General features: G+C 35.3%; 1 pseudogene across 1 annotated transcript; it reads right to left on the bottom strand.

The window, feature by feature from the left end:
• Window positions 1-1185: 1185 nt before the first annotated feature.
• On the bottom strand, window positions 1186-10841 carry LOC143599525 (DNA (cytosine-5)-methyltransferase 1B-like; annotated as a pseudogene). The gene is made up of 12 exons (XR_013147305.1): window positions 10777-10841; window positions 8813-10289; window positions 6536-8054; window positions 5910-6074; window positions 5535-5738; window positions 5353-5464; window positions 5115-5262; window positions 4810-5007; window positions 3737-4015; window positions 3083-3244; window positions 2597-2815; window positions 1186-1380 (listed from the first exon to the last, which is right to left on the bottom strand). The product of XR_013147305.1 is annotated as a DNA (cytosine-5)-methyltransferase 1B-like (transcript).
• Between the last annotated feature and the right edge of the window lie 15726 nt (window positions 10842-26567).

Genomic DNA, 26567 nt, shown 5'->3' with positions numbered 1-26567 from the left:
AGAAGAAAAAAAAAGAAAGGAAGCACCTAAAAATAGAATGCATGGGGATGAACACTAGTCGTCGATTTATATCGAAAGAAATAAATGAGGTAGTTGGGCAGCTGGATATGATTCAACGACGACTAATAAAAAGCGGCCACGAGTCGCGGACACGGAGACTTCAATGCGCCGGCATGCAAAAACGCTTATACCCACCTGAGAGTAGTAGTCTAATACGCACGGTGACATCACCACAGCTAGGTGTTGACAAGACTGCCAGTTATTTTTCCCATAAGTACCCACTTGCCTAACCGCCAAAAGCAAAAAACGAAAACATAATAAAACCAATATTCCACCCGCGGAAGGAATTACAAAAGCAACAATGGACTGGGGGACTTGTGGGGGTAAGGTACCAAACACACCATACAAGTAACAAGTCAAAAGGAATAACCCGCGGAAAGAATAGCTTTTGTGTGGCGCTAAAGGCCATCGCGGAAAACATAATTATAACACTGAGAAATAACAAAGCACAGCGGAAGTACCACTATAGGTAGGTCACGTGGTGAGGTACCACTGCGCAATAACCTGACAATTATATTGATGCACGTTGGACCAATAAGAATGGGCCAACACAGTACTTGCACAGAAAGAAAGAACATCATTGGCCAGACTGTCCAACCAATCAGGAAAGGACGTCATGCTCAACCATGAGAATAGAAGATTTCATTGAGTGGGACAACTGGCCCAACCCTTCTCCCCTCTTCGGCTATAAATATAAGATGATGTCTAATGGTGGATGTATCCAATTCCATACTAACTCTCTAAATATATTCCGATCACTTACTAATTCTCACATCGGAGAGCGGTTTCGAGAAGGCCCCCCTATTCCCCTTCTCGTAACGAGCTCACGCTGTTCGGTTTTGCAAGTGTACCGTGAGTTGGAACTTGCCGTTATCCATAATCGTATAATCGGTAAAATAGTAAGCTGAACTCATAAGCTCAGTCTTATCTATCTAGGTGAGATTAGATTTAACCATATCAAGTTAGACTTAGTATTTCTTCAAAAGACTAAACATTTCATCAAGGTTTTCGATTCACTTTAACCAAAATCCATGAGTACATACTAGGAAGCAACTTAACTATCTCAGATCACCACTCTACACATACATTCAACCATGCACTATAGTTTGACAAATAGTAGTAAAGCACTTGAAAACAAGTCCTAATACTAAAGCATAAGGAGCCCGGTTAGACTCGATTGCCCGACTGTTTCAACTTTGCTTCCACTGCTTCCTTGAGCTTTCGACCCAATGCATATGCTAATGGAGGAGGGACCGCATTTCCAATCTGCTTGTGCTTATGTTGAATGTTACCAGAGAACTTATACCCGTCCGGGAAACCCTACAGCATATAATAAAAGAAAGAATTGATTACACAGTTGTGGTTTACCTATATTACATGGTTAGTACAATAGTTTTCAAGCGGGAAATACCCTTAATATATTAGATAAATTACAAAAATAACCCTTTTCTTTGTAAAAGACTAGCCTATAATCAAAAACAAAAACTGACCCATTTTTCATCAAGCCTCTTAAAAATAACCAGTTATTTAAAAGAAAAAAACCCTGAGATTTAGTATCATGTGATGTACCAATATTACAAATTTGATACATTGTCTTTCAAAATTACATATTATTATTATATAATAGAGTTAAGTGCCATTTTAGTACATGTGGTTTGGTCAACTACGCAACTTTAGTGCCTATTCTTTATTTTGTGCAACTGGCTACCTCAGTTTCAAAAAACTTGCATTTTTAGTACTTTTTTTCTAACCCCGTCTATTTTTCCGTTAAGTCAACGATAATTTAGTAACTTTGTTATTTTCTTTGATTTTCTCTCTTCTTTTAAACGCTTATATCTTGTAAACCCCAAATCCCCAATCATAACACTAAAATCCAAATCCTAAATCCCCAAACCCTTTCTTCGTATCAACATAGAGTTTGAATTTTTATGATATTTGGGGATTTAGGATTTGGATTTTGATATTTTAATTTGGGGATTTAGGGTTTATAAGATATAAGCGTTTAAAAGAAAAGAAAAAAACAAAAAAAATAACGAAGTTACAAAATTATCTCTGACTTAACGGAAAAAATAAACGGGGTTAGAAAAAAAGTACTAAAAATACAAGTTTTTTGAAACTGAGGTAACCATTTGCACAAAATAAAAAATAGGTACTAAAGTTACGTAGTTGATCAAACCACGGGTACTAAAATGGCACTTAACTCTATATAATACAATTGACAGGTTTGGTGCCGCTAAGCTTTGATTGGGCCAATTGGCGGCACCATACTTGTCAATTACATATTTTTTTTGTTTTACTTTTGTTTTCTTAGCTCTAGTAACATAACGAATTAACGGAAGCCGACCAAACGTCAATATTGTGGTTTTTTGTTTGGTTGACGTCAGCTACCGTAACAAACGTGATGGAAACCGAAGACTCATTTTTGCAAGAGAGAAACCCATAAATAACAACCCATTTATCGGCAAGCCTTTTAAAATTAACTCATTTTTAAAAGAAAACACTAAGCATTTGCGTATTTATTAAGATAATTATATACCTGAGATCGAGCACACTCACGAACAGTTAGAATTCGATCCTGGTCGGGGTGAAAGCACATTCCAACCTTACCCATTGGCTGGGGGTCGGTTATAGAAGTAGGAAAATTTCCCTCCCAGTCAAGCCTTCCAAACAAACCCTTCCATTGGTTATGCCTTTTGGCGGTGTTTGGTAAACACCATGGTATAAGATCAACCATTTGACCAGTTGACAACTTAACCTGCAAAAACAAATGAAAATGATCAGATATTATTTCAAACATTGAGCAATGACTCAAATGCCATTTTAATTGGGTGTGCATGAAACCAAAAAAAAAACGATTTGTAACTGGAAAACCAAACAACCAAACCCAAACAAAAACAAACAGTTTGGTTTTGTGTTTACATAAAAAGCAAAATTTCTGTTCGGTCACAGTTTTGCCCCCAAAACCAACCCATGCCCACCCGTAATTCAAATGATAAATTGTTGGTTAAATATTAGTTAGTACCTTTTCAGCAGGGAGGTCTCTCCAGTCAGCACCAGGGCATTTAGGAATTCTTTGGCATCTAATCACATTCAACTCGTTCATTTCTTTTGATATATGATCCATTAGAACACATGTGTCTCCTCGGATCCTCTTTTGAAACCAAGATATAGGCTCGTTTTTGTACTGCGCACATTTACAACGAGAAATTAACTTTCTAAAAATACATAACTTTATTTGCTAGCGAAATTCTAAGAACGTGCATCTACAATTTTAAAAACTATGGGTTTCAAAGAATACAATTATATTCAAAACAATCAAAAACAATTATCTTGAAAAAACTTTTTTCCAAACAACCTCATTAACTGAGCTCAGTTCACGTATGTTGGAATTTTCATTCCACCGAACCTCATTAATATGTGACTTTTTGAGAGAAAAGGTAAAATAAAAAGAAAAAGAAATTATAAAGTTTTTAAGAAAATTAAGGGTAGAACCAAGATATTCTAAATTCTTTTAGTTGAAATAAGCCAATGTGGGTATATATTTGATTTGGGTATATAAGTAAGTTTCTAAATCTAAGAGTATATAAGAAAAACAGGAAATTTTCTAGGGGTATATGACAATTTGAGAGTTTCTAGTGATATATATATTAAACATCTCTCAAAAATTAACATGTACCTCTATTGTTGTGGCAGAAGCTCCGTTCCCAACAGCAGGGAGGTCACCAATTGTGTCTCTGACGGTTATTGAACGGAATGGGGCCCCACTTGCAGTACTTCTAACAGCAGCATATTGTGTGTTGCGGTTCAGTGTGACTTTAAGTTCTGGGCTTGCGAATACATGCATTGGTTCGGGCCACTCAGGTAGGATTTCTTCAGGAGAAGCAGCCCATATGAAGGCCCGTTTGCGTGATTGAGATACACCAAAAGCACCAGCCTCCAGAATTCCAAACCTCACCTACAATTTAATTAACATATATAAAATATTGTTGGCTAACCGTGTGATCACCAATTAACATACTATGTACTGGAGATGAGAGCGAAACCGAGCCTTACTAGGCTTGAGTTTGGCTTGTTTAACTTGAGAGACCTTGAGCTTAGCCTATTATTTACTTTATATATATTTGTAGGTTTTTTAAACTTGATTATTACTATAAAAATACATTTTTACATATATCTTGATATCTAGTATAATATATCTTTAGATATTTAATAATTATTTTTATACTAATTTTATATATTATCTTATTTATTACGTAAGAGGGCTTTATTTTCAGGCAGCTCACAAGCAAGATTGATTCAAGCTGTATATACAATCATAAGAGCATCCACAATAATGACTCTCAAAAACATCAAAAAACATGTCTAGTCAGCTGTCACATCATATGAATATTATTCTTTAAAAACACCAAAAACCCACCCAATAAGATATCCGAAAAACACCTAAAAACATTGCCAAATTATCACCACCTTTTCCACCCAAAAACACCTCTTGACCCCCCGCTTGCAAAAAGTCATGTTTTCTGTTGTTCTTGTGGAAAAACATCAATGAAAGCCAAAAACTACACCCACAATAGATAAAAATGAGTGATGTGGGCAAGCACCTAAAAACACCCTATAAAAATCTCTTAGTGTGGATGGTCTAATTATTAAAAGACGAGCTCATTTACCCCCCCCCCCCCAATACATTACATTTCTTATAATTAGACACAAATATTTGGATAGAATATATGAAAAGGCAGAACTAAGTACCTGATAACCCATTTCAAGCAACGAAGCAAGAGCTAAACGAAACGTTTGCCCCTTGTTAAACGACACAAAGTTCCTCACATTTTCCAACAAGAAATATTTAGGACGAAAATACTCAGCAAATGACAAAAATGCCAGTATCATTTCACATTGAACTTTGCTCCATGTACTTTGATTGAACCGGTTCATACCAGAAAACCCCTGTACAAAATTTAGATGTCACGTATGTCTTATATAGATTGTGTCCATCATCTATATATTTTATTAGATTCTAAAATGTTAAAGATAATAAGGTGTTAAATTAGTACCTGACATGGCGGGCCACCATTGATGAAATCCACCTGCCCAGGTCGAGGCAGATTTTTAATCTCCTCTTCATCAAGTTTTGCAGCCATTTCTTCGGCCTCAGTGGTTGATATACAATCATCAGTGTCCCCACATGCAGTCATAATAGCTCTGAAAATGTAAATAAATTTAAAATAAATGCTTCAATTTATTTAATTTTGGAAAAGAAAACGAGTGAACAAAAAAGTGTAGAACTATAACCTCAGTATGACATTGCAATTATGCACAAATGCCAACGCGTCAGGGTGATTTAGCTTAAACGCATCGCCAGCGGGTTCTTCATATTCAATTGCCCATTTGGTGACTGACGCACCTATAAGTAAACGCTGTCAGTAGATATCCAAAATAAACAACTCATGAAAAAATAAAATAAATTTAGTTACCAGCTTTTTGTAAGCCCTCAGATAAACCACCACAACCAGCAAAAATATCTAATGTAGGTAATTGGTTTTTTGAAGCGGAAGCTTTTTGGCTGTCAGTCATATGCATATCACTTTCTCCTTCTTTACCCTTTCCTTTTCTTTTTCTAATTGCAGCCTCGTTAACAAAGTTTTCTTTAGGGGACTAAGTTTAATATTGACAGGTAGCTGCAAAAGTTCAGAAGTTTAAATGTCAAACCAAGTAGTTTTTAGAAAGAAAAAAAAAATAATGCTTTTGGAAAAAAAAGTGTTTTGGGTCTACCCAAGTCAACGTGTTTAAACTGTTACCCAAACAGCCAATTTGGCACCTCTAATTGTAGAGTAGATTAGTGAAACTACCTGTTTGAGAGATCCTTTATCCGGGTCATAAAGACGTTCACAGAAGAACACGTGATCAACTATATAAGTGCTGTCAAAAGAAGAAAGGTCGTTTTTCCTTCTAACATCACATTTCCCCTCTAATGCTGACACTGACAACTTATGTGTTTCTTCACTGTAATATACCTGGAAATATAACAGGATAGGGTCAGTTTCATGGTGAACCCGCATTCATGTTTATTAAAAAGAGTGTTCATGTAAACCGACAGATTCACAAGTTTATATGTTTAACTCATTTATTTACTTACTATTTTTTTAAATGTGTTTTAGGTAATATCTTAAAATATTAGGGTTTTATACCCGAGTTTAAAATATTTGGGTTTTTGTAGCATAGTTTAAAAGTACATGCTACAAAAAAATAAGAACAAAATGTAAACTTAAAGTTAAGCATTGATATGTATATAAAAATAACTTTTTGTCAGGTTAAACAGATCGTGTAAATTTTCACATGTAAGACACAATGTTCTGTTCAGGTCGTGTAAAATTTTCAAGTTCAGCCCGTCAACCCGCAAGCACAACCTGTTTAGCAGCCCTGACCATTTCAACAGGAAAACTGAACTAATATTATAAGGGAATTTAAACATTACCTCTTGAATGTCAGACCGGTATGCTTTATCTGCAGACAAATCCTCAGGCCGGTAAAATCTTCTAACTTGGATTGTCATCGACTCAGGGTCAACCCGTTTTGAATCCTTAGAAGATTCAATCTGCACCAACTGACAAACAACATATGCTTTTAGCCCGACATTCCTACCACTCTTATGAGTTCCATTACCTCGTTCATCCGAGTCAAAGAAATGAGGGCCCACATAAACAAAATCATTAACACCATACTCAGTTCCCAGGTATGTAAAACCTGTCTTCGACTCATTCACCTCAAAAACCTCAGCTTTCTTTTCATCTTCCATGACCTTACACGAATAACAAGTGCCATCCCCGAGCCCCAGTTTATTAGTTTGCAGTGAAAAGAAAGCACCTTTTTGAGGCCAATACAAACTCTTACAATAATACTCAACCGCGAGACCTTTATTCTTCCTATCTTCCGCCTTTGCTCTATCCATTTTATCAAAATTGGCATTTGCCTTTCGATGCTCGTGGCCCCACAGCGGTGTTCTGATTTCCACAATCACCGTTTTAATAACATCATCAAGCTCGGAATCCTTGCAATCATTAGTCAAAAACACTTCCCGCTCGTTTGCTATGTTCCCAAGAACGGTTTCACAGCCCCGTAACATCAATCTCCCGTGAACAAATTTTCGGGAATTAGAGTCTTCAAACAAGTACTCGACATAATACATAGAATCTTCCTCTGAATCCGAAGATTCAACCAGAACCGAATCACCTAAAGCAACCACCTCACCCCGAATAACCGCCTCTTTATAAAGAACCTTCCCATCAGCGGTCTTCCCAAACACTTTCCCAACCCATTTGATGTCAGTTTTTGATCCACGGGTTTTCTTTTCCTTTGATGCTGATTGTGGTTTCTCGGGCTCCGGTAAAGGAACCGTGGTGTTTTCCTCTTCAGGTTCAGGCTCTTCATCTTCCTGCTCATTTTCTTCAGTTTCATCTTCTTCATTTTTCTTCACATCAACCGAATCAGCACCCACGTTAACCTCTTCAGGCGAGTAATGTGAGTAAAACTCACCCCAAATCCTGTTAATAAACCATGTAGTTGTAGCAGGCATCGCCTTCCGTTTTGAAACAACAGGGCCCATTGCGGCTCTCGGGTTCATATTCGCTTGTTTCACTTCAATCTTCTTTTTCTTAACCGTCCATTTAGTATGATGTCTTTCTTCCATTTTAGCCTCAAGACCCGACACAAAGGCAGATTTCTGGATTGTGACATCAGGAAATTCTGCAAACTGTTGTAAGATAATTTGCCCATGAACGACCACGTATCGTTCCACAAACAAGGGATTTGAGGATATGTGAGCAGGGTGGTTTTTGTCAAATTCTGATAGTCGTTTTATGACTTCGGTAAATGATAACTTTGATGCACGTGTTTGCTCCTTTAGCAATGTGATTATTGCAATTGCAAGCCTTGCGGTTTTGAGAACGGTTTGGTACCATGGGGCATATTGCTTTGCTGGCTTTCCAAGCCTATACCTAGAATAAACATTATACACAAGAATACTAAGAACATGTCTAGTTAAATTGATTATAGATAATGTTTACTCATTGTAATCCTTGAAGACTAAGAACAAGGTGAATAAAAGAATTTCAGAAAGTTTACTTATGTAAAATATATTGGTTCTATCTGTGAGAGTTTTTTGCTTATAAACAAAAAAGGCTTTATGTACAGTCAAAAAAGCACAAGAAACAAATCAAATCAGAAACAAATATACAAATAAAAAATACCAGACCAGGAACAAAAACAACACAAATAATATTAACTTCAAAGTTTTATCATGTGCAGCCCATTAAGCTCTACATACAACCTAAAAAGCTCAAGAAGAAAAAGCAAATTAAATTAGAAAAAATATATATATCAGATCAGAAAATATAAATTAAAAACAAACCATACCCACAAATCCCATAAAAATTTTAAAAACATAAAAACTTATACTGCTTAAAAATAAGAAACAGATCAGAAAAAATAAATTAAAAACAAACCATACCCACAAAGCCCATAAAATTTTTAAAAACATAAAGACTTTAAAGTTTTATACAGCTTAAAAATAAGAAAAGTGCTCTAATAAATGGTTTTGGTTTTGGAGGTTTATGGATAAAAAGTACACCTTTGGTGACTCTCAAAACACATCCAACCAGTTTCTTTTTAAGCTCATGTGAAACGAAACACAGCCCATTCATTATATGGATCAAACTTGTGACCTCTAGATACTCTACAAATAAGAAAAACTCACCAGGCCATATCAGTTCGAATCGAAATGAAAACCATCGATGACCCAAATTCAATTTTCCACTCCTTTATAGCACTCAAATAAATAGGAATCCCGTCTTCATTTTGCGCAGCGGTTGAAGAACCCGAACCACTACTTGGGTCATCGTCAAAACAGAATCCACTTCCATCATCCGTTCTCATCACCCCCGATCCAAAAACCGTGACATCAATATCTTCACAAGGCTTCATAGGAAGAAGCTCCAAAGAAATCAACCTCGAGTCACAGTTATATAGTGACCAGTTGTTCAGCAGGCTTTTCGGAAGGTCATCAGGGTCAATACTATTGAACCCGTCATTGTAATCAAAAAGTAGATATTCATCCATTTCTTCAACCCCGGTTTTATAATAAGCAGGAAGCGGATAGTCATTTGCTATCTCGTCTTCATTAATCTGAATGTATAACTTGCTTGATGGCGTGGCGGCCCGCTGTCGCTTCTTCAGTCTCATCAATTGCCAGTTCTCGTTTTCTTGTAAAACCCGAGCCAGTTTCATGTCTTCATCTTCATCGGCTACCTTAGACCCGTTTGACTCTTTGACCTTTCCTCCATCCCCAATCTTCAAAGGTGCATTCGCCGGCCTGCTAATATTCACCCCGGCAAACTCTGAACTTTTCTCGCTTTCATCTTTTAACGCAACAAGCGAAGATAATTCAACAAACGGTTTATCCGTACTGTTCGGCGTGTCATCCAACCCGGCAAGCTGTTCGTAAATAAACACGCCCCATGAGATAATCAAGTCCCGAATCGACCCACCGTGCGGGAAGTTTTTACTGCCGCTCATTGACCGAACAAGCGAGGCAAGTAACTCGTCTAAACTCATATCCGGGTTCCCACCGGAAGATTTTGACAAGCGTTTATACACTTCAACACACACTCGCGCCTTTTCATAAAAAAGATCATATAGTTTCTTGTAGCTTGTTGCGGGTTTAACACAGTCATAATCAGCATGATCAGTTGAAACCCAGATAACGGGTGACCCATCTTCATAGCCCGATATTGACCAAGTCTCAATACGACCAAACCCATCACACTGAACACCCGTTTCCTTTTCTTTTTCAGATGTTTTTTCTAATGGTAATATGAGGCCCGAGATGAATAAGTCATCGACTTCCAGCATTTCAACAGGCTGCGGTTTTCCGTCAGCATCATGGAAGATAAAATCAGTTAATCGTCTATTGGGCCTCGGGTCATCTGGGCCCGGTACGAAACTCAGGGCTGCTATTTCTTCTTCTACTACGTGGACTTTTTTGGCTTCAATTGTTGAAGACTTGTCTGATAAACGGACCGGTTTGGTTTTAAAATTGGCACACGAGGCAGCTCGTTTTGGCATTTTCTTTACAGCAGTGGTGTCCTCAGCGTTGACTGGTCTTTCTCGTTTTTGTTTGGTCTTGGTAGCGGGCTCCGGTTTTGATTTTGCTTGTTTTCCCTTTTTCTTCATTTCTGCAATCGAGAAAATAAGTTAGACACAATAAGGGCGTAAGGAAACAATATTTTGTGAATTAAACCACCCTTGATATTACGACTCAATAGCTAGAGTATGATTTAATACAATAAGGTTGAGCAGTTAAATAAGCATAACACTTTAAAACAAAATACTTAAATAAATTAGATCAACATCTATCTACAATCCAATTTCACATTACACTTTATAGAGTCTTGTTGTATTTATCGTAAATGTGGTGTTTAATTGAAGATTACAGCAATCTAAATGGAAATTAACATCAACACCAAACTTTTTTTTCAAAATAATCCCGTCCAAAAAGTGTATTTTCCTTGAATATGTGGGATCCAAAAGCATCAATTGCGGTTAATGAAGCTAAAGGGAAAAAAAAGTAATAAAGTACAAAACTAGGTTGTCTTGCGAAACGCCTTTACAAGAAAACAGAGAATGAGTTAATGAAATGAAACTGAAAATGCATGGAGTGACCTGTTGATTTGGAGGCAGAGGCAGCAGCTTGAGCTTGTTGGGATTCTAATAAAGTGGGCGTCCCCATTATCATAAGTGAATGGTTTTAGGGATTGAAGGTGGGTGTTTTATAGGGAGAATAGGAACTAGGGGCGGAATGAACCAAATCAAATCAAATCAGTGTTTTAGAGCGGCTTACTGGAAATTAACATAGGCGGGAATTCCAAAACAATTCCCGCCACCACGAACTCATTATTCCAATTCCAAATGCCACTCAGACAAAATAATAATAAACACCCAAAGGCTATGCGTAGTGGATACAATATGGGACGTTTTGCGTCGTGTGGCGTCCAGTCAGCAAATGGTAGGAATTTGTTTTTGGGTGTAATGGTGTAGGGGCTACAAATACTAATATAATAATATATTTATATATGTATATATAACAGATTACACACACATATGCATAAAATAATAATATATTCCCCCCTCCTTCCGGCGACAAAAACATCCCGCCCCCGCCCCAATTCGCCCAGGGGGCTGTGTGCTCCACAAAAATCGCCCCTTTTAGCCCCCATTTATCGCCCACTACACATTGCCTAAACCATGTCCTTAATTTTGACTTCATTGTCCATTAAGAGCGTCATACCCACCACCGACGACTGATATGGTACTAAGGGGCTATTTGGCAGGTGCTGAATGATTAATAGTCTCTGAGCCAGTAAGTGCTGAACCAGTAAGTATTGTTTGGTTGGACGTCTAAATGACTATCGAGAATGACTATTATACCCCTCTGAACTATTTCGTGCAAAATGAACTATCAATTTTTTTTTGCTTCTATTTTCACTGAAACCTAATATACACATATATATATACACCTAAAAATGAAAACAATATACAAAAATGTTTCAAATATACAAAAAAAAATCACAATACCACAAATATAGTTTAAAAATGAAAGTTATATACAACAAAACCAACGTCTTCGTTCTGAACCAATGTCTTCATACATGCAACCCAAACCGAGATTCTCATCATCTCTTTTACAAAACGAGAGCAAAATCGAAATAGCATTTTCTTTGTTTCTTGAATTGCCAGATGTCATATGTTGAACCAAATTAGGAATAATGCAAGCACTTAACATAGCAGCTTTAGCTTCTTGATGACTAGCAAAAATTGAAAGAATAGTCAAAGCTTCATCAGCCATCGAACCACCCGAATCAGTCAACGTGTTGACTAATACAGAAACAATTCCTGCTCGAACCGCCACCCTTTATTCCTTTGATAAATACACTTAACATGTAAAAATTGAGAAAAACTAGGATCAATCAATATCTCAACTCCTACAAATTATCAGTTAAATCAAACATATTATCAACATTTATGTGATTTGTAATATTAGTTATACCTTGGTCTTGGTGACTGAGTCATTAACATTAATAGCAGGACACAACAATGTACCATTAGCCTGCATCTGGTACAACCTCTTAACACCAGTGGTAGTCTCCTCAGATACACCAACCAACCTATCTTTCATCTTATTTTCTTCGGGTCATTTGCTAACCCGTCTTTAATAATCGACAACACGATCTGGAACTCCGGGTTATCACTCGCTCCAGGATCTGGTAACTTCCCATTTTTCGCAAACTCCTCCTCCGCTTTAACCCCTTCATGGATCAAAAGCGTCGCGTCACCACCATCGTCAACAAGTTAAATAAGTCGTATTCCAAGTTCTAAATAAAAAACTTACAAAATAAGTGTAAATTCACTTACCTTGGCCCATATGTACAGCAGTTGTTCAAGATGATTTTAACCCACCTAAATGTCCTTTTTCGATTCTTATGATCAAAAACAGTAAAAATTACCATAGCATTGCTATTGGTGGGATATACTGAGTACGATGATGATGATGATGATGATGATCAAAAACAGTAAAAATTACGCCCTGCTTGCGGTGCGCACATATAATGTATATATGTGTGAACCCTTAGGTGGGCAAAAGTAAAATTGCACTAATTTTGACGTTATTTTACTAATCACGTGAAAATAACGTTAAAAGTGGCGGAAGGTTAATCAGGCATCATGTGGTGGCGTTGATAGCCGAAAGACAAGGGCACATGCACCAATCAGCCGGTGTCCCGATGATTGAGTGTTATGTGTCTTATGTCCAAGGCTTGATTCAAAACTACTATCGAGCCGGGTGTCTCACCGGAAGCAGCCTCTCTATCCCTATGGGATAGAGGTAAGGCTGTCTACATCTTACCCTCCTCAGACCCTACCATAGCATTGCTATTGGTGGGATATACTGAGTACGATGATGATGATGACGATGATGATGATCAAAAACAGTAAAAATAGACGTGACAAGCTTTCCGAAAATATATTAAACGCCTCAATCGGATATACGGTAATTACAAATTAACTTTTAATCAATAAGTTTCTATGAATCATATCCAATTTGCTAAAAAATCATAATATCTTTAACCATAATCATCATCTGCCTAACTTTGAATATTATAAAAATACATGATGGTTGCCTCTTACTTCTATAATCATATGTATATAACAAACTTGAAAAAGACTCAGCACATAGAACCATTCAAAGGCTCTAAAACTTCTCATGATGAACCAAGTTGTCAATACAAAAGTAAGATCCAACCAAACCCTAGAGCAGAAATCAAGTAGTTTTTAAACCTAGCCGTTCAAATCCTAGAACAGAAATCGAGTAGGTAATCAAAATCATACCTGTTTGTAACTGGAATCAGACTGAAATCGAGTAAGGATTGCTGTGTTGTGCTTGGTCGCCTGAAGGGAAGAAGAAGGAAGGAAGGAAGGAAGGAAGGAAGGAAGGAGCGATGGTTGTGTGTGGGTAATTTAGGGGGCTGTTTGGCAAAATACTGCTGAATCAATAAAAGGGTGGTATAATTAAGATAGTCTGAACCAATAAGTGCTGAACCAGAAAGTATTGTTTGGTTGGACATCTGAATGACTGTACATAATGACTATTTTGCCCCTCTAAATTATTTCGTGTAGAATGAACTACCAGAATACTTTGTTTTTTTCATTGAACCCAATATATTCACAAATATATATAAAAAAAATGAAAACAATGTGCAAAAAAGTTTCAAAGATACCAAAATTCAAATTACCACAAATATAAATGTTTAAAAATGAAAATAATATACAATAACTAAACCGACGTCTTCATTCTTGTAGCCCGAACTATGTCTTCATACTATCCGAACCGTAAAAATTGCCTAACAAAACACAGTTTTATTAATAAAATGAGGTTTAAAAACATATGCAAATGTAACTACGTAAGAGTGTGCATGAAACGGGCTTGACCTGTTAAACCATCCCGCGAAACCCATGAACCCTGCCCATGTTTTTTTTTAACTTAAATGGGTCAGTGCTCCTATTGTTCTTACTAAACAGTTCCAATCCGGTTTCGGGTATACTCGACATAATCCTTTAAAAACCCGTGAACTCGTGATATAATGTTCCAAACCTATGTAGACCCGGAACTGGCCCTTTATTAATTGTCCGGTTTACATGTATGAGTTTCGACCTTTTAAGGCTTCGACCTTTATGTTCGTGCAAACAGATGGTCTAAAGTTGTAATTCATTAAAGAAGCATAGGAAGATATCATACCTCAGGCTAGCATTTGCGGGCGGATTCAAATATCCATTAACATTTGAAATGGAATTATATCAGAAATCGCTGCAGAAAATATCTTACACAGTCAAAATAAGAACAAAAAAGAGTCTTTTAACTAAGGTTTGACTTATTACTTTCAACAACCAATATTTAAAGTTAATAACTTTAAAATTAAAGAAAGTGGGCTTTATTATACATGATTTCTTATCAGGTCCATCTCCATAGATTAGTGGAGATGGACCTGATAAGAAGTAGTGATTTTTAACATTTTTTTACGATATACAAACTTAATAGTGAAATTACATGATTTTTTAATAATGGAAAGTGAAAGAAAATAAGTTAATAACATCCTTACAGTTTTTGAAGATAAGGAAGATATGATAAACTTTCAGGAATCGGTCCGTTTAACTGATTATCTGATAAATCACTGCACAAGAGATATAATAGTTATAAAAGCAATGAACATAAAAACTACAGTATTATCTTCAAAGTTCAAAAACTTCAAGCCAATGGAATCTTATAGCCAAACTAAACCCTAGTTTCTCTATTAGTTTAAGGAAGCATACAATCAAACAAACGTTTTCGATCTAATTCCTAAACCTAATTTAAATAAACAATGCTTACACCTAACTCTAACATACATGTACACAAATTAAGACCTAAAACATTTATCATAATAAATTAATTTCAAATCTATCAAATTAAAACAGAGGTGGTTACCGACGCTTGCAAAGGGAGTGCAGCGGTGGTCGCCCCCGCCATCATTACAGCACATCGGTTGTTTGGTTGTGGACGGCGGTTGCCGGCAGTCGCGAAGGTAGTGCGGCGGTGGTGGGTGACTGGGTGCGATGGTGTGAGCGGTGGTCGGAGGTAGGCGGGATGGTGGGACGATGATTTTGGCCGGATATGGAACTATGATATGGCGATATGGCTGAAGGTGGGTATATGACTATTAGAAGTAGCAGAGATGAAGAAACCAGGGGAAGGGTAATGAAGTCTAATTTCCATTCAGCAATGTTTTTTAATTGAATGGGTAAAAGACTCGTTCAGCCATTAAGATGTGGTATTTTAACAAAACAAACACTCTTAAGTCTGACCGGGTCAGACTTGAACCATTAAGAGGCTCATTAAGAGCCCATTCAAACACCCCCTTAGTCTCTTTTCCATTCAGCGATCTCTCAAATCTAAATCAATAAGAGCCTTACTGAATCGCTCAGATGTTATCCTTTATTGAAACAAACAAGCTGAAGTCTGAGCGATTCAGACTTCATACCCATTCAGAGCCATTCAGACCCCAAACAAACACACCCTAAGCTCCTCTCTAATTCACATCACATTATTTATTTTATTTTATTTAACTACAAATCCATTTTAACTATTATTTTTCTTCATCTCTTTAAAAAAACATTCACATCTTATTTCTTATATTTGTCTATACTCTATTACATCACACTTTTACAACTATTTCTCTCTCTTTCGCTCATAAACTAATTATCCCCCTATATAATAAAAGAAGAACTTTTAAGCCACATGTCCCCTTCTCATGAGCTAAGCTGATGTGTCAACATTTGAGTGCATTTGCTGACTTGTTAACAATGTTTTATAAAGCTTCCTTTGAAAACTTCTGGATAAATCTTTCTCTAAAAGTTTCTCTATCTCTCTCTCTTTCCCTATTTCAAACACAAGATCTAAAATATTAAATATCCATATTTGATACTATACTATCTCCAATCATCAAGCACCATGTTCAATTCAGAGGATTAAACCCTCTCCGTCAGTGGATTCCAATCGACGTTCGTTTTCAACGTCGGTGGACATTCGATTTTTTATGAAGCTTTGGTTCGTCACTCGCAACCCTAATTCCTAATCAAAGGTACAAAATTATTCTCCGTTTGATGCTTATTGATTATAGAATATAGATTTTATCATTTACATGTTTATTGAGATTTATGTTAACTACTTTTTTATCGTTCTAGAATTGACTAAAATCCCTTGTTTGACTTTGCACTTTAAGGTGGCCTCGAGATATTTTTGGTAGGATTTCGAGTGTCGTTCTTTGCGAATACGAAATTTAGGCTTCACACCACCCACACTTTTTTCTTATAGAAAATACTGATTTGCAGGTGCAATATCATCATCTCACAAGTTTGATTTCATTATTTCATCATCTTTTGAAATTAGTTTTTGATAAAGTTTATGTAACATCCCGTTTTCTGATTTCAGTTAATAAACGAAATATGAGTTGTTATGAGTCGGGCTAGTGTTGGGTTAAATGGATACGGGTTATGGACTTGGGCTATGAAAGAAAGAGGAAAGGACCATGGGCTTAAGCCCATGATCCATAATTATATAAGTCATAAATGCCCATTAATCATTCATTTCACACATTCCATACACCTCCCAAAACACACACTTAAGCTCTCTCTCTAGTTTCTCTCTCACTCTAGGCGAAATCATCAAGGAGGAAACGATCCCGATCCAAGGTAATGATACTATGATCTTGTATGAGCTTTAACCGATAGATATAGACACGAAACGACGAGCCAACACCGTTAAACGGTTTAAGTCACGAGATCCGGGAGGAATCGGGTATAAACCGAACCTATGATGAGCTTAGGGGTTACCCTAGCTCAGATCTGGATCGAACGGTCACGAGATCCGGGAGGAATCGGGTATAAACCGAACCTATGATGAGCTTAGGGGTTACCCTAGCTCAGATCTGGATCGAACGGGACGAAAAATGGTGAAAAACAAGTTAAAACTCGTTTTTCCGGCGGCGGCGCCGGAAAAGTTAATACGAGGTTGTCAGGGAATGTTCTGACATTCCCTGACCTAACCCTAGTGCGCTATGGAGACTTAACGAATTGAAGGTGATTCTTTAGTTGATTCGCATAAGGGAGTACAGCGAACTAGCTCTAGTTCGTCTCTGATTCGTTAGGGGAAAAGGGGTAACGAATTACCCTTGATTCGTTATGATTAGTTCGTTAAAAGAAATAACGAATTAGAAGGTCCAATTCGCTACTCTGACTGGTTCGCTATATGGACTGATTCGTTAAGGAGTCCAGTTCGTTAAGGGTTCAATTCGCTATAGGAACCAGTTCGCTAGGATAATCCAATTCGCTATGAACCAGTAACGAATTAGAAGTTTAACAGAATGACATAATGGTCCCTGGACTTTGAAAAGAATGATTTAATTACAAAGAAGCCCTTGGACCCCGCTAGGGGCTACCACCCCTAGAACCCCGCTGCCAGGGGCGCTGCCCCCGGACCCCGTTCGTTGAGAGTAATAATTAAACTAGAAAGACGATATGTGTAGTGATAGTTTGTTGATACATATAATTATTATACAGTTAGTCGTGCATAGCTCAAGAAGGGAATAACCGTAAACGGTGAACGCAACCGCATTGAGGTGAGTTTCTAGCCCCACTTCCTTGCTATGTTTTCGGGGTTGTGTGCATACTTGATGTGATAGTCAATACACTTACCTTAGGTGGTAAGTGTATGCCTTGTATGATTTATGTATGATGATTGCTTGACGGTGCGTGAACGATCTTCGGATATTGCATGTGCCGTCAAGTGTTAGTTAAAAGTATGATTGATATGTATGATGTATGAATGCCGTATGTATGATTATGTATGATGTATGAACAATATATGTATGAAATGTTGATGGTGCGTGAACGCTCTTCGGAGATTGCACATATCGTCAAGGAAAGTATGTAAATGACAGGTATGTTATAGTAGCGCGAATGTAGGGGACCGACCCTAATAATATCGGCGAATGAAGGGAACCGACCCTAATAGTACCCTAATAATATCAGCGAAGGTTATTGGGCAGGATGCTCTTTAAAACGTATATGTATGAATGAAAGTATGTAAGTACGAAAGAAAGAATGGAAGTACGTATGTAAGTGTGTAAGAAGATATGAAGGTATGTACCTCCGGGTGCATATGCTAGTATGTGAATGTATTGTATGTTGTATGATTAACTAGAACTCACTCAGCGTGGCTGACTTTTAGTATGCACGCAACCTAATCGACTGAGGCAGTTGGCTTGAGGAGGACACATGGCGGGATCCGAAGAGGTTGGCATCTGGAGATTGTCGTGATGTTTGAAATGCTATGTTTTATGTTATGTTTTTGAAAGACACGTTATGGATGTTGTAATGAATGATTGACTTTTATATTATTCCGCGAAAGTTTTTATTAACTCTGATATTTAGAACTGCGTTTATGAGTAAATCCAACACCAAAGTAAGGCTACCGGTAACAGGGCCTTACAGTTTATTGTGTTTTTAAAAATAGTTGCTTTATTGGTTATGATGTATTTAATGAGATGTTTATGCATATGGTAAATAATAACATTTGTGTGCAGATGAATAAAATGAGAGACGGGTACAACAAATTGGATAACTGGAGATGAATATTACAGTTCGAAAGGTACTGAAGCTCTTATTTTAGTACATATATATTTGCATATATCTCACTGCTACTTGCATTATAATTAGTATGTCACAACACTAAATTAACTTCATTTGTCTTGGGTTAAAACTTAAAAGGCTTCATGCTAGAATATTGCTTATAATTGAGTTTGTTAACTTTCAACTTTGGATTGGTTGATCTGTTTGTTTAGGGTTTAGACATCCAGGAGTATATGTCTACTTAAAATTTGGTGATTGTGTATGTAATATATGTGAATTTAGTATAACAAATTAATTAAAGTATATAGTTGATGTTTCGACATTCGCAGTCGGTCTCTACATTAGGCACTCTGGTAGGTTATTATTAAATTTGGGATGTATGCCTTGTATTTATCGATGGTCTTAGAAAGCTTTAAGGGATTGTTATTTTTTTTTGTTTCTTAATGTCTTTGTTTTGCAAGTGGTCTTTTTACGTCTATTTCCATGCTTGATATTCTCTCAACTTGGGCAAACCAACACTTCTGAAAAATTATCGAGTAGTAAGATTTGAGTTTAGTTTTTACTTTGATTAAAGTTCAATTATAAATTTGGGTTATAAGTATAAAAAAATTACTATTTTATGTCAAAATAGCTTTAAATATATGGTGTTTTGATGTGTGTTTGAATAATAATAATGATTATGTGACATCAAAAGTAAAATGTCAAATACGTCATTTACTAAAACTGTTTTATTTTTTTGCAGGGAATCTAATTGATGATCTATGTCGAGATTAATCAAACCTGTTAGGGGTTCAATTTGCTAAGGCGTTTTGATCAAGGGGTTGCAAGTCTACAAGATCAAGATTTAATGCTTAATATAAACGAAACAGTTTTTATGACCAGGGGTAGTTCTGGTTTTATTAGAAGTTTTGTGACATAATTCGAATTACAAACAATTAACAGGTTAACGAGATTGATTCGTTCATAGGCTTTGCTAACAATTAGTTTTGGAAAACTTTTGTACGGGCTTATTGAAGTTTTGTAGTTCTATGGGCATTTTGAGTTTTGAACGTTCAGTATTTGTGTATTTTTTGGAATATATATACTAGACTGTTAGGTTGATCTGTCTTTAACGCAGGAGTAAAACCAAGTTGCGAGGTTTAGTAGTAGGATTATGATCCATTTGTTGACATTATAATGAATTTGTAATTAATATGTATTTTTACTATTATAAATTTGACCATTAAAAAAGCAAATTGTTAGGTGTTGAAAGAATCATAGGGCAAGCAAATATGTGGCTTCCGAACAAGATTCTTGTAGAAAGAAATTGAGACGCATTTATTGTGATTATATAATGTGATTCAATCAATCAATCAATCATACCCAGTAAAATCCCACCGACAGCAGAGCTATAGGTAGGGTCTGGGGAGGGTGGGATGTAGGCACACCGTACCTCTATCCAAAGGAATAAAGAGGTGGCTTCCAGAGAGACCCTCGGCTCTAAGAACATGTGTATGAAAAAAAAAAAAAAAAAAAAAAAAAAAAGTTTAACAGTTATATAAAAAAAAAACTACTACTAATTATAATAATATTAATAATAAGGTCGCAGTTTAACCGCAATATAAAAGCTAAATACATACTATAATGTGATTATAGTATGTATTTAGCAATTGTCTTGAATAGTCATACCTAGCATAATTTAAAAAATATTTATCACCAAGTTTATTTTAAAGAGAAAATCATAAATTATAAAACTTTGTACTAATTATTTTGTTAAATGAAATCAAAATGGTGGTTGTTTAAATTGTGCCCCCAAAAAATTAGAAATTAGTAATCCTGAAGCATTGCCATCACCACTTTGGTGGGATGGTAAAGGCTTTGGCCTTTGGGTGAGAGGTCCAGGGTTTGATTCCTGGCATTGGCGGTATAATGTAAATAGTAGGAGGAAAGCTTGAATGTTCAAAAAAAAAAAAAAAGTAATCCTGAAGCATTCAACTTTAAATTAGTAAATTTTTCTTCACTCAAAGATGTTACCAGGATCAAAAACGTCAATGTTTTTCTGAACTCATTTATTAATAACACACAACTTTTTTCCCATTTCTATGTGCTTAGAAATTAATTTCTATGTGCTTAGAAATTAATATTGAAAATTTTAATATATCTTGAAATTAATAACATGTATTATTTTTTTCAACCCGTGTATCACACGGGAATTCAACCTAGTACACAATAAATAGTGACTTATGTGTTGTTTCTTTTTTAAGACAAAAACTATCTGTAATCTAATTTCATGTCTTAGAAGATGTGGTCTGAAGGTATGCAATCTGAAAATATAATATTGTTTGTTTTATAAATTGGATATCGTTTGCATAAGCTGAAAATTGTTTACCTATCATATTTATCAAAGTAGATAGAAGTCATTTAACATTCAAGTTATACAAAAATACCATAATAGCGACAAGTGTCAATAAAAAAAACGTAAAATTAACTCACACTACGTTATTTTGCATTAATTCTTGTGCTATTTGATCTCGAAGTTGACTCATGAATTCACGGTCCGCCGAACTTCCATGTCGTGGTACTTCTTCTTCTATATTTTCACCACCATCTTGTACATATTCATCCCCATCCTAAAGGCGTACATTTGGATGATCATATTCATCAAAAAACTCATGGCTTAAACCCTCTTTCCGTATAAAATTGTGAAGCGCAAACATGCAATGGTAATATTTCGTTGTGTAACTAACGAAAAGGGAGCCATTTTCTTTGATATTGGAAAATGTGCCTTCAATACACAATAAGCACGTTCAATAACAACTCTAATGTTTGCATGTGCATGGTTGAATTTTTCTTTGTAGGTTAATGCACACCTTTAACGGAAATCTCCTAGTCAATACCTCGCATTTCTATATGGTGCCATAAATCCTCGAGTGTGTGCATATGCTGCATCACATAGATAGTATTTATCTAAAAAAACACAATTCAATCTTCAAACTATATAATATAGATAATAAACTTAAAATCATAATTATATACCCGGAGGAGGAAAAGGAAATGGCGCATTTTTATTTGTTAAAAATTCAGAAAATATTCTAGAATCAAGTGCTATTCCCTCCCATTCGGTCACGAGAAACGTAAATATCTAGTTGAAGCCACATATGGCCAAAACATTTTGATAACAATCGTCTTTTCCTCTTCCTCTATATAAATTTAGTTTCTCAACAGGGACAATAGCATGTATCGAAGTTCAATCAAGTGCACCAGTCACTCCCAACGTAGAATTTAATAGTTAATAATATACGTGGAAAGAAATCACCGAAGTATGTATAATGTACCTTAAAAACTTGTCGTAATCTTTTATGATGCACCGGAATATTTGGATTGGGATTAAAAGATGTTGGTACTATAACCTCTTTAGCAAACTCCATCATTCTTGACAATACTTCATGAAAATACTTATGAATTGTTTATTTCGAGTGTTGAAATCTACGCTTAGCAACTGAAAAACGTTGATTGTGACCAAGCATCATAAAAACATAGCAATTTTTTCTTCAAGGGATACATGTCTACTATCTTTTAACCAACCTTTAGTCTAAATGTGTGCAAAGTCGAACAAAAGAATCACGTGACATGCGTAGGAGTTCAATGCATTGCGTATTATTCCCTTACAACAACTCTAAAGTAAAATGGTGTCTAGACATAACCGAAATGTTATCTCCTTTTCTTTTAAGACGTCTCAGCCAAAAGTATCGAAGATACAAGAACATCACAATGAAGAGCAACAACGTTTGATTATAATCCATGAGAAACATGCCACTAACAAGCAAAAAAAAGCTCAAAAACTACCTAATTTGTTGATAAAAAAAAACTTTTGTCAAAAATAGCCAAATATAAAATACATAATGGTTCAAATTACATAATTGTTTAGAATACAAAACACATAATGGTCCTATGTCAATGCCATCCCAATACATCCAAAACCAAAACACATAATGGTTCAAATTACACCAAACACACAAAATATATACTCATATCCCTCCCTACTTGAACATCCCCAATGTGGTCCATGTCATCTTAATCCACCATTTCAACACTTCAGGGTCCGATGGCAATGTCATCAATGCTTTTATCATGTGTGTTGACTGACCAAAAATATTAAATGTAGCCAAAAACAAGAGATCTATAGAATCTAACCCAACTAATTTTAAATTCACATTCATCAATTGATGGTCCTCCCATGCTTTTTACCGCATGCTTAAGTGCATCATGCATATCACTAGCCAAGTTATCAAGGGTAATGGAGGTTTTAGCCTTTTTCTTGGGCCTAACTTCTTAATCATTAGAGGGTTTATCCTTATAATTAGGTCGAACACTAGGTCCCTCATTATTGGTCGGATCTTCATCTTGATAACTTTGTTCATGAGAATCTTCATCATCAGATTCTAAATGAACACTTGTAGCTTCTTTCTGAAGTGTTTGGACGTGTGGGGATAATGAAACCCCAGATATTTGGGTAGATGTCCATTGATTACCACCATTTGCACTAAGGCCTTCCAACACACCTATGAAAAAGTCATGATGAGGAAATGGTCGTGTTTTCAATGACATCGCCCTTGGGCAACCCTACGAATAGAAAATATAATAAATACTTTTTTATTCTCATTATTCTTATTAATACATGCCAAGATATTGAAGTTCTTAAAAAAAGACACCTTTCTAAAATCTTCCCACACTTGAGACGTTAAAGTGAACATATTTGTTTGTGGGCTGTAGAGATCTCCAGTCTTGTTTCTCAAATAGCACTGTCCTACATATTTTGCTTTCAAAGTATCAAAAGCATTTCTAAGCTGCTTTTGAGCCAAATCCATGCCAAACTCTTCTGTAAGATTCTTTCCTAGCCTACCTCAAGACTCTCTACTCAAGCTTTGTCCATTTCTACCTACTCTCCCTATATCTCCAATACATGTATCTAACATGCATTTGATAGCCTCATCCATCCATTTTTGTCGACCATCATTATTTTCCATCTAGAATTAAATCACAAATATCGATTCTTTAATGCTAACAACGGAGAGATTTTTAAAACCAATGCACAAAGCAAACCACTAATCCACCATAACACATATACTAAATTAAACTTATGGCCTTGACTACTTGAGTCCTACATAACAATTGAAGTCCTTACATTAGTATCTAGTAAACAAACTTGAGTAATTTATAAACCCGACTACATAAACATAATAATTCTTAATTCTTAAAAAATAATTTGAGCTATTTATAAACCTAATGATAAAAAATATAACATTAAGAAAAATATAATAAAATTCAAACAGATAACAATCAAGTCAAGACCGCTAACTAGTGCACACAATTATGACACCTAAATCTTACGTTAAGCCGACCGACCGAAAGTATAACAAAATAACCGACCATTAAATCAAACTAATGACCGGTTTGGGCTGTTTCGTGGTTTAAAACCAAACCGTGAACACCCCTAACTAAAAACTATAAAACCATATATAAAGTAAATCAAACAAATAATCGTATAATCAATTAATTGGTTGACCAAATTTAAATTGTTCTGAATCTTTGAAAGTAATTATGACTATTTTCGATGATAATAATCATATTTGAAGAAGTTTATAACAAGCTATTGCAAGGATATCAAACAAATAATCACATACCATAACTAATCTGTTAATTACCAAAAACCCAACCGTAATCCTAACATATATCAACACAATTAACACACAATTAAAATCTCTGTTCATTCATAAATGATAACAATTATATAGTTTCACAGTCAGAAGTTACGAGAGAGGAAAGTATGTACAAATGATTATACGAGAGAGGGAGAGAGAGAGGAAATTAGAATTTACCTCGAAGCTACAGGCGGTGCTGCGGTGTTTGGTGACGAGGGGAGAGACGGTGCGACGACGCTGTATTCAAAATTCAAAATTAGAACAATTTTGAAATACAACAATAATGGTAAATAAAAGTGCTTATTTTATATTAATTTTTCGAGTTAATCATAAATCGGCATGAATGAACGACGCCTATAATACACCATATAAATGCAATTAACATAAATAAGAAAAATCAAGAATAAACGTAATAATTATTTGTAAACTCTTATACGAATAACATGACTAACAGAAATACTATACAATATCCAACATGATTTAAACTAAAATACTCAACAATCGCATTGCGAATTGTAATCGCCGCATCAACGCGCGGATTTGATACTAGTTATTTAAATATTTATAGATGGTTACTGCGTTTCAAAAAATTAAGATGGTTACTATTGGTACGCAAGCTTAGAAAGAAATAATAATTTTTATTAAAAAAAATACCGTTGAAAGTAAAAACAAACAAAAGAATTTATTTTTTAATTAAATCCGAATGATAATTAAAGTGGGGTTGAAATTGGTTTCAAAATTTAAATGAAAACTAATTAAATGGAGCTCATTTATCATGTTTTTACTTGCATTCAATTTTATGGATACGCTGAACATCACCTTCAATAAATAATTATTCATGTTCAGAATTCTAAATAAGAACTAAACATGACATTGTAGTTGATTCAAACAAGGAGAATATATTTATTTATAATGAAAGTACTAGGTTAGAACCCGTGTACGACACGGGTGAAAATATTAAAATTTTCGAACAAACACACGTCATTTGAAAAGACAACATAAGTTTTTATATGCTATTCGGGACGACAACATACTTTAAGTTGTAACTAATATTGGTACGAAAACCAATTATTGTAAAATATAAAGATAAACCCAAACAACATTCAAATTACAATCTTGAAAACATAATCAAAAGTTAAAAATGTAAAATTCATAAGCTACTAAAAAGACTTCCTTATAAACCAGATTTATTCTTTATTTGTAACTTTGTCTTCCTTGTTTAATATAATAATTTTAACACCACTCTTCACTCTTGATGAAGTTATATAGAGTTGTCTATGTGTAAACACCGGGTCTTTGAGATATATGTCAACTCTTGCTAGAGATTGACCTTTAGTTTTGTTAATGGTCATTGTAAAATAGACTACAAATGGAAAAAACTACCTTATTTTCAATTTAAACGAAAGTTTCTTATCTGAAGGTGTTAGACCACAACGAATTATATAAGTGCGACAACCAGTATTAGTACCTGAAATAACTTTTACTACAACAAAACGCCTACCCAAATTAATTACTCGCAATCTAGTTCCATCACACAAACCGTTCTTCTAATCCATATTCCTTAGTAACATTATTGGCACATCGACTTTTATAACCAATCTATGAGTAAAAATAATTTTGGTCTTTTTGATTTTATTTAGCATAATGTGTTATGAAAATTCTAGTTCAAATTAAAATATATAAAAATAATTTGTATGATCTTACTTAAAAACCAAAAAAACTGATTTTTTATATGGACCACGACTAAAGTTGTGAATTTTGTTGCAAAGTATGGAAACAATATAAGTGGAGTTAACCAAATATAAGTAAAAAAATAATGGAGAAATATCTTTGCGGCTCTAATTAACATAAATTGATTCGTATACACATCTTAATTAAAACATATATTTTAATTGCTTTTAAGAAAATAAAATAGGATTGGATAACTGAAAATTATGTTTCGTATCATTTCTAAAAAAGAAAATAGAAAAAAGAAATGTGTGAACATACATTCAATGTTATTAAAAATTGTTTATCAAAAAGGTATAATGTAGTTAATAATAAATATAATAAAAA

This window comes from Bidens hawaiensis, unplaced genomic scaffold (genome assembly GCF_021521415.1).
Source record: "Bidens hawaiensis isolate Kalapana, Puna unplaced genomic scaffold, B.hawaiensis_p1.1 tig00052306_1, whole genome shotgun sequence".
NCBI classification, from domain to species: domain Eukaryota; kingdom Viridiplantae; phylum Streptophyta; class Magnoliopsida; order Asterales; family Asteraceae; genus Bidens; species Bidens hawaiensis.
This window is presented reverse-complemented; position numbering and strand designations above follow the sequence as displayed.